Below are 16699 nucleotides of genomic sequence, written 5' to 3' on the forward strand. Positions count from 1 at the left end.
ATTTAACAAAGACCTGGCTCTGATTCTTGTGTGTCACATGGGCCTCCTAAACATTTGCCTTTGAGCCTTAACCTCTCTACACCTCAGTTTTTCTTTCTGTGCAGGGGATTAACTTCAATCCTTGCCTTCTGAGCATTCATTGTGACCATCACTAAAGCCATGTAGAAGCACTTGGATATTCTGAACCACAATATTTTATAAGATATCCTCATGTGAAGGAGATAAAATAACCCAAGCTATCGAATCTTATTTCTAGTTTTAAATGTCACTTAGAAGAAATCAGGATTGGGGTGCCTGGGTGGCTCGGTCAGTTAAGCATCTGACTTTTGATTTTGGCTCAGGTCATGATCTCAGGGTTTGTGAGATCGAGCCCTGTGGTGGGCTCTGTGCTGACAGTGCGGACAGAGCCTGCTTGGGATTCTCCGTCCACCCCATGTGCACACATGCGCTCTCACTCTCTCAAAATAAATACACTTAAAAAAAATCAAAGGTTTATGTCTGGTACTTACAATTTTGTGATAATTTTTTCCTCTGCCTTTGAAGAAAATGGTCTCAATTGGTGGTTGACTTAGTTCATCTATTTTTACTCATGTCTGTCATGAACACAACCATCCCTAAGCCAAGTCACTCCATGTGATCCATATTCACGTCTCTCCCCTACCATTCATTTATTTAGATAAAATATTATAAAGAATGGTAAGGGTTGTTTTGAAAAGGAAAATTACAGTCTCCAAAGAATGAAAAGATCGAGGGATACTTTGCCTCAGCCATGGTGACTCAGCATGGAAACTCAGAGCCATTTCTAGGACGTCCTCAGGCTGTCCCTGGGAGTTGCCTTGTGGCCGTATGCCCAGGGGCAGTCAGCCAGCTTTGCCATCCACGGTGTTCGGTGTTCGGTGTTCAAAATGAGAAGTTGCCGTCCATAATAACCACATGGCAGGGAAGGAGGAGCGCTCACCAGGCAGTGCCGGACGTCATGACCTCTCCAAGATCTGCATGTGGTCAGCGGCGGGGAGGAGGGACCTCGGGGACAGCCTGCCAGGGAAGTTCCCAGGAGGCTCCATACAAAAGTGGTCACGGAAGGTGTAGCAGTGCTTGTCCAGGGGAGTGGCCAGTTAAGGATCTCTTTGGTGTTGATATTTTACCTTCAAAACATACAGCAGAAAGTTTGTGGACAAGTAGATTTCCTCATCAAACTGCGATTACTTACGGAGGCTTCCCCCAAGTCTGCATCACCCCAGCTCTTTCCATACTCACTTTCTGTCCAAGAGAACTAAAGTGGGTGAAAACAGCAAAGTCCACAGCGGCATGTAGATATTTTAATAGGTTGATAGGGCTTGCAAAAAAGCCAAAACAAAACAACCACGTTTTTCGTCCTTTCGTGAATTAAGCTACAACAGTTTCTGAGAAGTTCAGAAGGCAGGCATTTTTTTACCCAGGCTTCTGAAGGTATTCAAATTAGTAAAGGTCTTAAAGGATATTATAAAGTGAAATGTATTTAAGAAAATGTCTGGAAAAAAAAAAAAAAAGAAAAGAAAATGTCTGCTATGGGGCACCTGGGTGGCTCAAACGTCCAACTTGGGTTCAGATCATGATCTCACAGTTTTTGAGTTCAAGCCCCACATCTGGCTCTGTGCTGACAGCTCAGAGCCTGGATCCTGCTTTGGATTCTGTGCCTCCCTCTCTCTCTGCCCCTCCCCCACTCATACTAACTATCTCTCTCTCTTCCTCAAAAATAAATATTAAAAAAAATTTTTTAAAGAAAATGTCTGCTATGAACAAATGCCCTGTTTCAATCAAGCCAGGTATCCTTGACCAGGCTTCTCCTCAGACATTTGATGATCCCTCCACAAGGAGCAGAATACAGGGGGTGCAGACCAATCAGCAGGCTCCTTCCTATTAGCGCTCTGGGCCAGTGTTTGTTGCATGTCTTTTTCCACCATTTCTTTTGCCTGAATTACTGTGGTAGCCTCCTGATTGGACTTCTAGTTTGTTCTCACAGCAGCCAGCATGACCCTCTCAAAATTTTTCAGTGGCTTTGCATCTCACTTAGAATAAAATCTAGAGTCCTTGCCATGACCTACAAGGTATCATCTGAGCGCGTCCCCTGACACCATTTGAACTCATCCCCTAGGCTCCCTCCCTCCATCATGGCCTCCTATCTGCTATTCCAACATGCAACCCCTGCCAGACCTCTGACGCTTGGTTCTTACTGTTTTCTGCCTGAAAAGTTGTACCCTGAGATTTCCAGATGCCTATTCAAAAGTCACCCTAGCAAACAAGTTAGCAGCACCTGCTTTGTCATTCTCCACCTCTCTGCCGTTCTCTTCTCACAGGACCTAACACCTAACATATTTCGTGTCTACTTATTTAGGACATGCTCGCACACATGTAACCCCAGTTTTCCCCTCCTATAGTCACTTACTTCACCTATTTTATACACTGGGGTTCCCCTCAGTCCCTAGAACCATGCCTGGCCTCCATTAAGTACTCAAAAGTATGAATGAATGAATGAATGAATGAATGAGCAAGGATGATCCCTGATTTGCAACTGATGATAGGGCAAAACATTTATTTATAGATCTGCAAACAGATCAGAGCAGAAATTTAAGCTCCGGCCCACGAACACAGCCCCAGAATGGGTTATGGGTAGCTGGAGAGGACATCGGTGCCCCAGCAGTGGGCGGTGCACAGCTGTTTGGGCAAATCAGGCGATGAAATAATGTTTGATGAGTATTTGACAATCCAAAGGAATGCACACACTTACTTTTTAAGTTTTCCTGCTTTCTAATCCAATCTAATCAGCCAGAGTGCTGTGACCAACTCTCAGTTCAAAGGGAAGTCGGGAGTCCTAAGAAAAATAAAACCACTGTTGGTGATCACTAGAATTTCCAAGTTTCCAGATAAACAGGATTCTGGGAAGTATCCTCACTTAATTCAGGACAAAGAGCATTTAGGGTCTGTGATCCTGCCACAATATTTTTATTTCTCTTTTTTTCAGTATTTCTCATTGTCATGAAGAAAATCCACACACATTCTAGTCTAAGTGTCTGGTTGTGATAAGCTCCATGAAATAAGGACTTTTCTCTACCTTATCTTCACCAAAACTACCTGAATAAACAAAGGGTGATTATCCAAATAAAGGGTGATTATCCCAGAGTTCTGCCTCTCTCTCAGGACAGTACCTTAGCAGCAAGCACCCTTTCACCCACTGGGCTGATGGCTGATACCACCTGGGTGAAAAGTCATGTTTCACTTTTTAAATGGGAGAAGATGGAGACTGCAGATGCCTCTTCCCCCCAAGCCCTTACCTCTGACTTCAGTTGCTACCATTTTTTCCCTTACCCCACACCAGGCTCATTGGCCTTCTGCTGTTTCTCCAGTATCCTAGATTTTTTTAAGTTAGAAATATTTGTTTCTTATTATAGGGTCCTCTCATGAGAAAAGAGTGTGGAAAAAGAGGCTTCCTGGGTTTTCTCCCATTCAAAACTTTCCTCCTGGTGTAGGAGGGAAAGTTCTCCATCTACTCCTGGGAAATTAGGCTACTCTAGTTTTATTTTTGATTATTTGCATGCATTAAGAAAAAAATCAAAACCCAACTATTAGCAGGCTATCTGTCCCTTGGTACATATGCCCAGTCCACTTGGACAGACAGGTGTGGGCCTCAACTGCCCATCTCCACGTGCTGCCCAGAGTTAGATGGTACATTGGAAATAAGGTGCTCCTGGTTAGGGATCAAAGCCACCCTAGCTCCTGCATAGTGCCTCCAGTGAGACTCTGAGATTCCCTCTTCAGCAAGGAGGACTCTGGGTATATGTAGTAGGGCAGCCCTCTGGCCACAGGCGGTATCTGCTATAGAAGCTTGCTTACTTCTCCAAATTCTCTCTAGATTCCTTAAGTTGACAAGAGTGAATGCAAATTCTGAAATGACACACCAAGTTACACAAGGTAGAAAAAGTCATTAAGGCCACAGTCTCTCCAACTCCATGCACAGAACTCTGACCCCACCATTCCCCTCCTTTCATCCTTTGGGACCACCTAGTCCTGCCCACCCCTTCTCCTCAGTGGCAGCTTCCAGCACCCAGAAATCTTGAGCAGCCTCAGCCTCACAGGCTGGGAGTAGCCCAATTCAGGAACTTGAGGTCATCTTCAAGCCCAAGGTTCTACCTCAAGGTCTTTGCACTTGCTTCTCTATTTACCTAGAAAGCGCTTCCCCAGCCCACATTGTCAAGGCTTGCTCTTTTCCTGAAAACATGACATTCTTCATTTTCCTTCTGTGATCATCCCATCTAAATTTCTTTTTTTTTTTTAAGTTCATTTTTATTTATTTTGACAGAGGGAGAGAGCAAGCAGGGGAGGGGCAGAGAGAGAGAGAGGTAGACAGAATCCCAAGCAGGCTCCATGCTGCCAGCACAGAGTCTGATACAGGGCTCAAACTCAAGAACTGTGAGATCATGACCTGAGCCGAAGTCAAGAGTCGGATGCAACAGACTGAGCCACCTTGGCACCCTATCCCATCTAAATTTCTAAGCCCTTCCAACACACACACACACACACACACACACACACACACACACACACACACACACACTCCTTATCCCCTTCCCTGGTTGGTTGGGTTTTCTTCTTAGAACTTTCACCACATAATGTTTCTTTCTCTTTCTTTCTTTCTTTTTCTTTCTTTCTTTCTTTCTTTCTTTCTTTCTTTCTTTCTTTCTTTCTTTCTCTCTTTCTCTCTCTCTCTCTCTCTCTCTCTTTCTTTTTAATTTGGCTTATTGTCCCTGCTTCCCCCACTAAATAGTATGCTTTAGCAGAGAGAGATTTTTGTCCGTTTTGCTCACTGCTCTATCCTTATTGTGTAGGACAATGCTTGGAGCATGCATAGCAGGTCCTCAATGAATACTTGTTAAATGCATGGAATTCTTCCAGCTGCAGGAGGGCAGGGATCCCAGGCAGTTCCTTTAACCTCTAAATCAGAACTGTGATAACATAGGCTCATGGTTGCTCCCTGGCCATACAGATGCTTTTTAAAAGACCTAAAGCTAAGCTTCTCAACTCTAGCTAAACATCAGAATCCCCTGCAGAGCTTGATAAAGACTCAACTGCCCCAGCAATTGAGTGACTTTGGTGGTAACAAGATACACCAGGGACCGCTTCCTGATCAAGTCCGTTAGGGTGTTTGACTGTAAACACCAGGAAGAGACTGGCTAATGTGAGCAAAAAGGGAACCTATTCGGTGGGTGTGGACCTGGGAGACTGAGACATCTGGAGGAGCACCCCAGATGTGGCTTCCCTTCCTCTGACCTTCCTCTGTCCTGGCTGTGCTTGCTTGGGCACAGGGGAGACTCTGGTTGGCCAAACTCAGGTTACACTTCCACCCGCAGCCTATCCTCAAAAAGGAAGAGGGAAGAGAAACAGAATTCAAGCCACATGATTAAAAATTTTCTAGTGCCACATTAAAAAAAAGTAAAAAGTTGGGGCACCTGGGTGGCCCAGTCGGTTGAGTATCCAACTCTTGGTTTTGGCTCAGGTCATGATCCCGTGGTTGTGAGATCGAGCCCCCTCTGCCCTCTATCAACTGAGAGAAGATTCCTCTCCTCCTTGGCTACAGACTTCACGCCGGCTGTCAGGTCATCATATCGCTCGGCCTGCTCGGCCAGAATGGCCTTCTGCAGCAGGTCATTTGTATCCATGACCGGATGTGCCGTGTCCAGAGTGGGTGTGACAGATGGACAGGGGCTCAGACTCAGCAGTCTCTGGGCAGCAGTGGCCAGGCTGAGACTCTGTCCCTAGATCTCGCTGTCCACAGGCTATAGCTGTGCGGCAGATACGGGGTTTCCTCCTAGGACTGTTTCAGTTGGCCTTTTGTTCACAGTTTTAATTTTCTGTAGCTTTCAAATCTGGTTGAGGAAGTCCTTAGCCATTTCTTTCACATATTTCTATAGTTTTCTTACAAATAGGCCACCAAATCATTTTGTTGGGACTTGGAGACTGCATTAAGTTTACTTTAGGGACAAGTGACACTTCTACACTAATCAATCATCCTACTAGGAAGAAGATGTGTCTTTCTGTTCAAGAATTCCTTTATGTGGTTCAGTAGAGGGTCAGACAGACATCAGGTAAATCTAGCACATCTCCTGTTAAGGCTGTGCCTAAATATTTAGTGTTTCTTTTTGTTGTGGCAGACAAACAAAAAATTTTTTTCTACCATTGTTTGTATGTACAAAAGCTGCTTTTATAAAGTTTTGGTTTTGCTGATTTTAAAGTTTCCCTTAATATGCATTGATATTTTTTAATTCGGCCTTTTTTTTTGTTTTTGTTTTTGTTTTGATTTGGGAGAGAGAGTTTGAGCACATGAACCGAGGAAGGGAAGAGAGGGAGAGAATCTTAAGCAGGCTTCACACTCAGTGCAGAACCTGACGTAGGTCTTAATCCCATGACCCTAGGATCATGACCTAAGCCGAAATCATGAATCAGACATTCAACCAATTGAGCCACCCAGGTGCCCATAAAATTCAGGTTTTAATAAAAGGTATGTATATCAGAGTTAAAGAGTCAAATCAGGGGCACCTGGGTGGCTCAGCTGGTTAGGCGCCCAACTTCAGCTCAGGTCATGATCTCGAAGTTTGTGAGTTCGAGCCCTGCATCAGGCTCTGTGCTGACAGTGAGGAGCCTGCTTCGGATTCTATCTGCCTCTCCCCTGTTTGTGCTCTCTCTCTCTCTCTCTGAAAAATAAACAAACGTTAAAAAAAAAAAAATGAAATCCCCATTCAAAGCTAGTCATGAAGCACAGCGCTCTCTTCTTCCCATGCTCCAATACGCTCATCTCCTAATCCTATGCACAACCACTTAAAAACTTTTTTTAAAATTTTTTTGATGTTTATTTATTTTTGAGACAGAGAGAGACAGAGCATGAGTAGGAGGGGGGCAGAGAGAGAGAGGGAGACACAGAACCTGAGGCAGGCTCCAGCCTCCAAGCCATCAGCACAGAGCCCAATGCGGGGCTCCAACTCGTCAACCACAAGATCATGATCTGAGCCGCAGTCGGACACTCAACCGACTGAGCCACCCAGGCGCCCCTTAAAAACTTTTAATTGATAAGCATAGCTATCTTCTTCTAAGTAATGCAATTGTACTAGTACTGATGTCCCAGGTTTTTTGAAAACATCTCACATCTTGAGAAAATTTATGGAGCATGGTGCACATCCATATACCGCACCTAGATTCACGCCTGCTTTCTTCTCTCTCCGCTGTTTGAGTTAGTTGCAGACATCATGGCACTTATGCATATAATGATTACACTCGGGAAACATGACCTTGATAAAACACTACTATTCGTATATAGTCTGTTATATTGCTACTCCTTCATTTTCTTGTTTTTTTGCTTTAGCCATCATCTATTGACTTCTGAATTTAGAAGATTCAATTGTCTTTCATCTTCTCTTCCCACCAAACATACATACACTCTCACACACATCCGTTCTCTCATTCTCTAATACACTCATATTGGTATCATCATTATGGAAGTACCAGTCAGAACCTTACTTCACCATGTCGCACCACAGAGATTTTTCTGTTCACCTCCTCCAATCTCCTTCCTCTCAGTATGTTCAAGCACAGAGACTTCATCTTCTTTAAGAATTTGTTCCCAGAGTCTCTGACCTGCTCAGGGCTGGGTTGGGCTCAGCTGGTTGTACTCTAAGTCAGCTGCCAGCTCTTGTCTTGATTCAGCATCTCTTTTCACGACCTTTCAGAGAATCCCTCCTTTCCTTTCTTGGTTATCCCATTCTGGGGGAGAACATCTTTTAGGACCTTCTTACAAAACTTTCCTGGGAAGTAAATCTGAGAGCTGGTGTGTTTGATAATGTCTAAATGATGTCCCCTCACTTAACTGGGAGTTTGGCTGGCTTTAGAATCCTAGGCTAAGAAATCACTTTTCCCTTAGATTTTTGAAGGCATCACTCCTTTGTCTTTTTTTAGTGTTATTGAGAAATCCAGTGCTATTCTGATTCTTGCTCCTTTCTAAGAAATGTTCTTTCCTTCTCCTGCAATACCCTGGATGTTTATAAGAACTTCTTGTTTCCTATCGTAAAATTTCACAATGATGTGCATTTGTAAGGGTTTATTTTCCTCTGTTAGGCTGGATACTCAGTGGCACTCTCTTCCTTTCTGGGGATGCTTTTGAGTTTTTTATTTTGTCCTCCACCCACCTTACTCAGCTCAAGCTGCTATAACAAAATACCATAAACTGGGTGGCTTAATTTTCAGTTTTGGAAGCTGGAAGTCTAAGGGACTTCCACCAGGGAAGTCCACACCAGTCACATTCCACACCAGGGAATGTGATTAAGGGACCAGCAGATTCAGCAGTGAGGGAGGACCCTGCTTCTGGTTTCCAGATGCTGCTTTCTCACTGTGTTCTCACGTGGCAGAAAGAGCTCCAGGGAGCTCTCTGGGGTCCCTTTATAAGGTTACCACCTTCAAGACCTTGTCCTCTCCAAAGGCACCACCTCCTCATACCATTACTTTGGGGGTTAGGATTTCATCATAGGAATTTTGGTGGGACACAAATCTTTTCAAAACTACTATTGCTTTCTGGAACTTTTTTTTTTTTTTTTTTTTGATAATGGGCCTCCTGGACTGGCCATCCCCTACTTTAACTTTGTGTCCTTTATTTCCATCTGTTTCTGCGTATTCTGCTTCTTAAGGAAATTTCTGCAACATTATCTCTCAGCGGCTTCCATTGTTTCTCATTTCTGCTGTTTGGGTTTTTTGTTTTTTGTTTTTGTTTTTGTTTTTTTTTGTAACACAGGATTTTCTCTGGGAAAAAATGTTTTTTACAGTGGCTTCCTTTTGTTTTGTGCATGTAATGTTTATCTCTAAGGGTATTAAATATGATAGCTTTCTTTTCCAATGTTCTCTTCTTTCTCCACTGTTTTCTCCAAATTACCTTTTTCTTTCCTGTTTTGGCCTCACTCCTGCTTAAAATCCTGCCTTGGGGGATGTACTTATTGGCACTTAATCTAAGGTCTGACCAAGCTGAGCCCCTCAAGAGTGAAGGGTGTGGTGTCTACAGCTCTGTAGCACCTGATAACGTTTCCTGCTCTAAACACAGGAGGTACATAAATATTCTGAACTCATCTTGATCATTTCAGGGTTGACAACGATGTCTGTCTGGACAACTCCCACATTTAAAGCCAGGAAAGACGCTCCCATTTCCTGTCTTGGAAACTGGATAAATGTACATGGAGGGCTGTTCTCAGTCCTGCAAAATATTTAAGGGTGAGAGTGGGGTCTGAGCTTAAGCTCTAATTCACCAAATCTATGCATAACTAAGTATTTGCAGAATTACTTGCTTATGACTTTTCTTTTTAAAGACAAATGACTCATTCCTTCACTGACTCAAGTCACATTTTCATAAAATTTTCCCTGAAATAAAGAAAGTGAGGGCATGGGGTTCTTCTTTTCCTGCTCACAGACATCACCACTTGGCAAGGGCCAGGGAGTGAGGCGAACGTTCCTCGCAGACTGGAGAATAACTGAAAACTCTTCACACACAGTAACCACATAATCTTGTTAGACAAACCATATACATTTTCAATGTTAAAAAAAATGTAAGCTTAAACATTGATTCTTATTTGTATAAGGAACTGAGACTTCCATGAACAATTCTGGTACTTTCTCTTCTCTTACTAAATTATTTCCCTAAATTGGGGCTTTGTAAAAATGATGAAAATGTACACATCTTTGGTAAGACAAACTTTTTATTTTTTTTAAAATACGGTGTTTTTTAAAAAAAAAAAATTAGTGTTCATTTATTTTTGAGAGAGAGACAGAGTGTGAGTTGGGGAGGGGCAGAAAGAGAGGGAGACACAGAATCAGAAGCAAGCTCTGGGCTGTGAGCTGTCAGTACGGAGCCCGACTTGGGGTTCAAACACATGAACCGTGAGATCATGACCTGAAGTTGGACCCTTAACTAACTGAGCCACCCAGGCACCCCGAGAAACAAACTTTTTAAACTGGCCACCCCTACTTACTGTATTTATGGGGCCCTGGATCCCACAGTAAACTGGCCTCGCCTTTTATTCCTTCAATCTGGACGTTAGTGGACGGTCAACTTCAGATGTGAAGTTTTTTTTTGCTTTAAATGCTGAGTAACATATTAAACACACGTAGTAAAAAAACTAGTAATAGGAAAGCGCTGATGACTAGGATGGATTCCATAGTAGAGGACAAAGACAGTCTGTGTCATGATAAGCCCAGTTACTTGTAAGAAACAATATCATACATAATTCTTAGAAGCTATCCAGCTCCGGGCTTTTTATCCGGGGTTAGAGTGGGACTGAGTTCTCTAATATTTAAAAAATATGTCCTCTTGTACATTTTTGTAAAGAGGGCTTATATTACCTTTCATTAGATTCCTAAGAGTGAAATATAACCTGACGGACCAACCCAGGCAATTTAGAGAGGAAACTGATGCCCAGGGTCAGAAATCTAACTAGGGCAGATTGGGTCTGCCAAGCTGGTGTTTTCTCCCAACACCACCACCCCATCTAAGAGGTTGGCACTATATCAGGTGTTTACATCCATTATCTCTTAGCTACAGAACAGCACTGTAAGGGAAGTGTTAAGGATGAGAGATCACACAGTGAGGGCCAGGACTACAGCCTAGATGGCCCTGATGTGGTTCTGGATTGGTGAGGGGGGAGGGGGAGGTTTAGAGCTGATGGCCAAGAAAGAATTCTTGAGGCGTCTTTGGTGCAAAAATGGTGATTTTATTAAAGCACAGGGACAGGACCCGTGGGCAGAAGGAGCTGCACCGGGGTAGTAAAGAGTACCTGGTTATATCCAATGGAGTTGGGGGGGGGGGGGGAGGGCGGGTAAAAGACAAAAGGCAGGCTTCTAGAAGGACTTTGATATGCTAAAGAGGACTCTTAAGATACCCGAGGCCTTGCTATTGTCAAGCTAAGGTTGTTTTTCCTCTAGTGTGGCATTAACATTAGGACCAGTAGGGAGTTACTGGAGAAATGTCAGACTCTGTATTTGACTCAAGTATTTGTCAATGGGCTGCAGGTTATAAAGAAATTTAATTTTATCCGCCATTTCCTTCTTGCCTTTGTTCCCTACATCATTGTGGAGGAGAGGGTGATATTAGGGCTCCAGGAAGCTGAGTCTGTAAGTTTCTGGAGATTAGGCTGTTGGTAAGATTGCCTTTTTCTTGTAATTTAGTAAGATATTTGTGAACTGATGGAGACTCCTGTCCTGCAGGACTCTGATCTCTATCAGCTAACCATCTGTTTTTCCCTTTCCTTTGTTCTTGGGCAGCCAAGAGTACCTGAGGAATGTCACACATATTCCCCCCTTTTGGGGGGACGGGGGTGTGCTAGCCTGTAGTTTGCCCTCAGCTTGCCTTATGCTCTCTCATCAGTATGACAATGAGATTGGCTTGACTGTGTAAATGGTCGGTATTTCAGTTCACAAACAACTCTTCATTCCACTCTGTTGTCCGGCACCCTTCTCAACTTGGAAGCAAATTTTTAAGTCATTCTCTAGGTCTGGCCTCTTGGACCTCATCTGCTGGCAAAGGAGCCACGGCTCAGGGACAAATGCATTTTTACTGTGGGAAACCGATGATCTTGCCGACTGAAGACTGTAGCACAGCATCTCTGATTTGGGAGCCACGGTAGCTGCTTTTTAGTTAGGGCTTACCTAGCAACAGAACTACTTCCAAAAACTAATAAAAAATTACAAATGATTTTATGTAGACCTTAAAGTCGTTGGAATTTGTTTTACCCCATTCCTGATCCTAAATAGAATGAGAAAAATTGTTATTTATAATGGCTGGCTTGGGTACTTACGATTATTACCACCATCGATATGCCTCATGGGTCCCAGAGTCCTTTCACAGACATATTTTCAGTCCTCACGACAGCCCTGTGAAGGATGGGTTAAGAATTATCAACATTATTTTATAGATAAGTAAACAAGCTCAAAGGAGTCTTTAGATTCTGTGCTCACACTTCCTCTGGTCAAAGGTAAGTGCTATATACTTTTTTAGTAATTTCTGCACCCAATGTGGGGCTCGAACTCATGACCCTGAGACAAGAGTCACATGTTCTAGACACTGAGCCAGCCAGGTGCCCCGAAGTGTTTATACCATATAGGAGGCCATGTGTTCCTGAAAACTCAAGTAGGCCATTAAATTCCTAGTCAATAGGTTGCCAGAAATAGACTAAGTTTACCTGTATTTTTTTTCCAGTGCGCCTGGGTGGCTCAGTTTGTTGAGCCTCCGGCTCTTGATTTCTGCTCACATCATGATCCCTGGGTCGTGGGATTGAGCCCTGCGTTGGGCTCCACGCTGAGCATGGAGACTGCATGGGATTGTCTCTCCTTCTGCCACTCCACAGCCCCCACACGGGCATGTGTGCTCTCTATAAATAAATAAATAAGTAAATAAATATTTATTAGTAAAGCCTAGGTATTTAGGGACATTCCATCATATAATAGAATTTAAGATCAGAAAAGGGAATCACAGAATTTCTGGACTGAAAGGGATTCTCCAGCCACCTGGTGATAATCCTCAGGTTTACTAAAAGGGCTCATTCCCTGTGTATTTCCCTGATTAGTGACTCAGCACATTTTTGTGTATGTATTGGCCATTTCTATGCCTTGCTTGGAGAAATGTCTATTTAAGACCTTTGCCCATTTTAAAATCAAGTTGTTCATGGTGGCATTATTTGCAATAGCTAAAATATGGAAACCTAAACGTCCATTGATAGAGATGGATGAAGAAAATGTGGCATGTGCATACAATGGATTATTATTCAGCTTCTTAAAAAGTAAATTCTGACATATGCTACATGAACAAATCTTAAAGATACTATGCTAAATGAAATAAGCCATTCACAAAAATTTAAACACTGTATGATGCCACTTGAGATACTTAGAATAGTCAAACTCGGGGCATCTGGGCGGCTCAGTCGGTTAAGCGTCTGACTTCAGCTCAGGTCATGATCTTGAGGTCTGTGGGTTTGTGCTCCGCCTTCAGCTCTGTGCTGACAGCTCAGAGCCTGGAGCCTGCTTCTGATTCTGTGTCTCCCTCTCTTTCTGCCCCTCCCCCACCTCTCAAAAATAAACATTAAAAAAAATTTTTTTTAAAGAATAGTCAAACTCACAGAGACAGAAAGTAGAATGGTGGTTGCCAGGGGCTGGGGGAGAAGGAATGATCAGTTAATGAGTATAGACTTCCAGTTTTAGAAGGTGATAAGAGCTCTGGAGATGGATGGTGGTGATAGTTGCACATTATCAATATATCTAATAATACTTATCTGTATACTTAAAATGGTTAAGGTAATAAGTTTTATGTTATGTGTACTCTACCACGTTAAGGGGGGAAAAAAAGAAACAAAAGGAGACTCAAGGAACCAGGCTGAAGAAGCTTCCACTGGCAAAGACAGGACATTTACGTCAATAAAGATACAGGCATACCTTGGAGACATTATGGGGTTCAGTCCCAGAGCACTGCAATAAAGTGAACATTACAACAAAATGAGTCAAATGAATTTTTTGGTTTCCTAGTATATATAAAAATTATGTTTACATTATACTATAATATATATAGTATATATAACATATATAGTAATATATAATAATAAACTGTAATATCAAGTTTACAACAGCATTATGTAAAAATAAATTTACATACCTTAATTAAGAAATATCTTATTGCTGGGGCACTTGGGTGGCTCAGTCCATTAAGCGTCCAAATTTGGCCCATGTCATGATCCTGCCCTTCGTGGGTTCAGAGCCCCACGTCGGGCTCTGTGCTGACAACTAGGAGCCTGGAGCCTACTACAGATTCTGTGTGTGTGTGTGTGTGTGTGTGTGTGTGTGTGTGTGTGTGTCTGCCCCTCCCCTGCTTGCACTCTGTCTCCTAAAAATATATATATAAAACATTAAAAAAAATTAAAAAAAAGAAATACCTCATTGCTGAAAAGTACTAACCATTATCTGAGCTTTCAGCAAGTTGTACTCTTTTCACTGGTGGGGGCTATGCCTCAATGTTGATGGCTGCTGACTGATCGGGGTGGTATAACTGAAGGCTGGGGTGACTGTGCTAACTCTTAAAATAAGACACAATGGGGGTGCCTGGGTGGCTTGGTCCGTTAAGCGGCTGATTTCAGCTCAGGTCATGATCTTGTGGTTCACAAGTTTGAGCCCCATGTTAGGCTCTGGGCTGACAGCTCAGAGCCTGGAACCTGCTTTAGATTCTGTGTCTCCATTTCTCTCTGCCCCTCCCCTGCTCACACTGTCTCTCTTTCTCTCAAAAATAAATGTAAAAACAATTAAAAAAAAAAGACAACAATGAACTTCGCCACATTGGTTGACTCTTCCTTCCACAAACGATTTCTCTACAGCACGAGATGTTGTTTGACGGTAGTTTACCTGTAGTAGAACTTCTCTCAAAACTATAGTCAATGCTCTCAAACACTGCTGCTGCTTCATCAACTAAATTTATGAAATATTCTAAATCCTTTGTTGTCATTTGAACAATGTTCACAGCATCTTCACCAGCAGATTAATCTCAACAAAAACACTTTCTTTACTCATCCTTAAGAAGCAAGTCCTCATCCATTCAAGTTCATCATGAGATGCAACAAGTCAGTCACATCTTCGAGTTTCACTTCAAATTCTAGCTCTCTGGCTCTTTCTACCACATCAGCAGTTACTTCCCCCACCAAAGTCATGAACCCCCTCAGTCATCCATGAGTGCTGGAATCAACTTCTTCCACTCTTGTTGATGTTGATTTTGACCTTTCCCCAGGAATTGTAAGTGTTCTTAATGGCATCTAGAATGGTAAATCCTTTTCAGAACGTTTTTAATTTACTTTTCCCAGATCCATCAGAGGAATCACTATCTATGGCAGCTAGAGCCTTAAAAAATGTATTTCCTTTTGTTTAAAATTTTTTTTTTTTTGAGAGACAGAGAGAGAGAGAGAGAGAGAGAGAGAGAGAGAGAGAGAGAGAGAATGTGAGCTGGGGAGGGGCAAAGAGAGAGAGGGAGAGAGAGAATCCCTACCAGGCTACGCGCTGTCAACTCAGAGCCTAATGCAGGGCTCAATCCCATGAACCATATCATAACCTGAGCCCAAGTCAACAGTCGAAAGCTTAACTGACTGAGCCACCCAGGCTCCCCACAAAATAAATGTATTTCTTAAATAATCAGACTTGAAAGTCAAAATTACTCCATGATCCACAGGCTGCAAAATGAATGTTGTGTTAGCAGGCATGAAAACATTAATCTCATTGTCTATCTCCACCAGAGCTCTTGGATGAACAGATGCATTGTCAATGAGCAGTAATACTTTGAAGGAAATCTTTTTTTCTGAGCAGGTCGTCTCGACAGTGGGCTTAAAATATTCAGTAAACCATTTTGCAAACAGATGTGCTGCCATCCAGATCTTATTTCATTTACAGACCACAGAGTAGATTTATCGTAATTCTTAAGGGCTTTCCAAATGGTAAATGAGCATTGGCTTCAACTTAAAAGTCACCAGCTGCACTGGTCCCTAACCGAGTCAGCCTGTCTTTTGGAGCTCTGAAGCCAGGCATTGACTTCTGTCTATAAAGTCCTAGATGGCCTCGTCTTCCAACATAAGGCTGTTTTGCCTACATTCGAAATCTGTTGCTTAGTGCAGCCACCTTCATTCGCGGTCTCAGCCACACCTTCTGGGTCACTGGCTGCAGCTGCTCCATCGGCACCTGCTGCTTCACCTTCTTATGGAGACGGCCGCTTCCTTAAACCTCATGAACCAACCTTTGCTGGCTTCAAACTTTTCCTCACCTCTCGGCCCTCACAGAGTCGAAGAGTTAGGGTCTTGCTCTGGGTTAGGCTTTGGTTTAAGGGAATATTGCAGCTGGTTTGATTTTCTATCAAGACCACTAACAGTTTGTCTATATCAGCAATAATGTTGTTTCTTTCTCAGCATTCATGTACTTACTGGAGCAGCACTTTTAATTTCCTTTAAGAACTTTGCTTTGCAGTCACAATTTGGCTAACTGTGGTGCCAGAGGTCTAACTTTCCACCCATCTCATTTCATCATACCCTCCTCACTAAGCTTAATCATTTCTAATTCCTAACTGAAAGTGAGAGACATGTGACTATTCTTTTCACTTGAACACTTAGAGGCCACAGTGGGTTATTTTTTTTTTTTTTAATTTTTTTTTTTCAACGTTTATTTATTTTTGGGACAGAGAGAGACAGAGCATGAACGGGGGAGGGGCAGAGAGAGAGGGAGACACAGAATCGGAAACAGGCTCCAGGCTCTGAGCCATCAGCCCAGAGCCTGACGCGGGGCTCGAACTCCCGGACCGCGAGATCGTGACCTGGCTGAAGTCGGACGCTCAACCGACTGCGCCACCCAGGCACCCCCACAGTGGGTTATTAACTGGCCTAATTTCAATAAAGCTGTGTCTCAGGGAATTGGGAGGCCCCAGGACAGACTGGGGAACAGCCAATCAGTGGAGCAGCCAGAACACATACATTTTATTAAGTTTGCCGTCTTACATAGTAAGAGTTCATGTTTCTCCCAAAATAATTACAATAGTAACAGCAAAGATCAGTGATCACAGTTACAAAGAAATATAATAAAGTTTGAAATATTGCAATAATTACCATAATGTGACAGAGACATAAAGTGA

This window comes from Felis catus, chromosome C2 (assembly GCF_018350175.1).
Source record: "Felis catus isolate Fca126 chromosome C2, F.catus_Fca126_mat1.0, whole genome shotgun sequence".
Taxonomy (NCBI): domain Eukaryota; kingdom Metazoa; phylum Chordata; class Mammalia; order Carnivora; family Felidae; genus Felis; species Felis catus.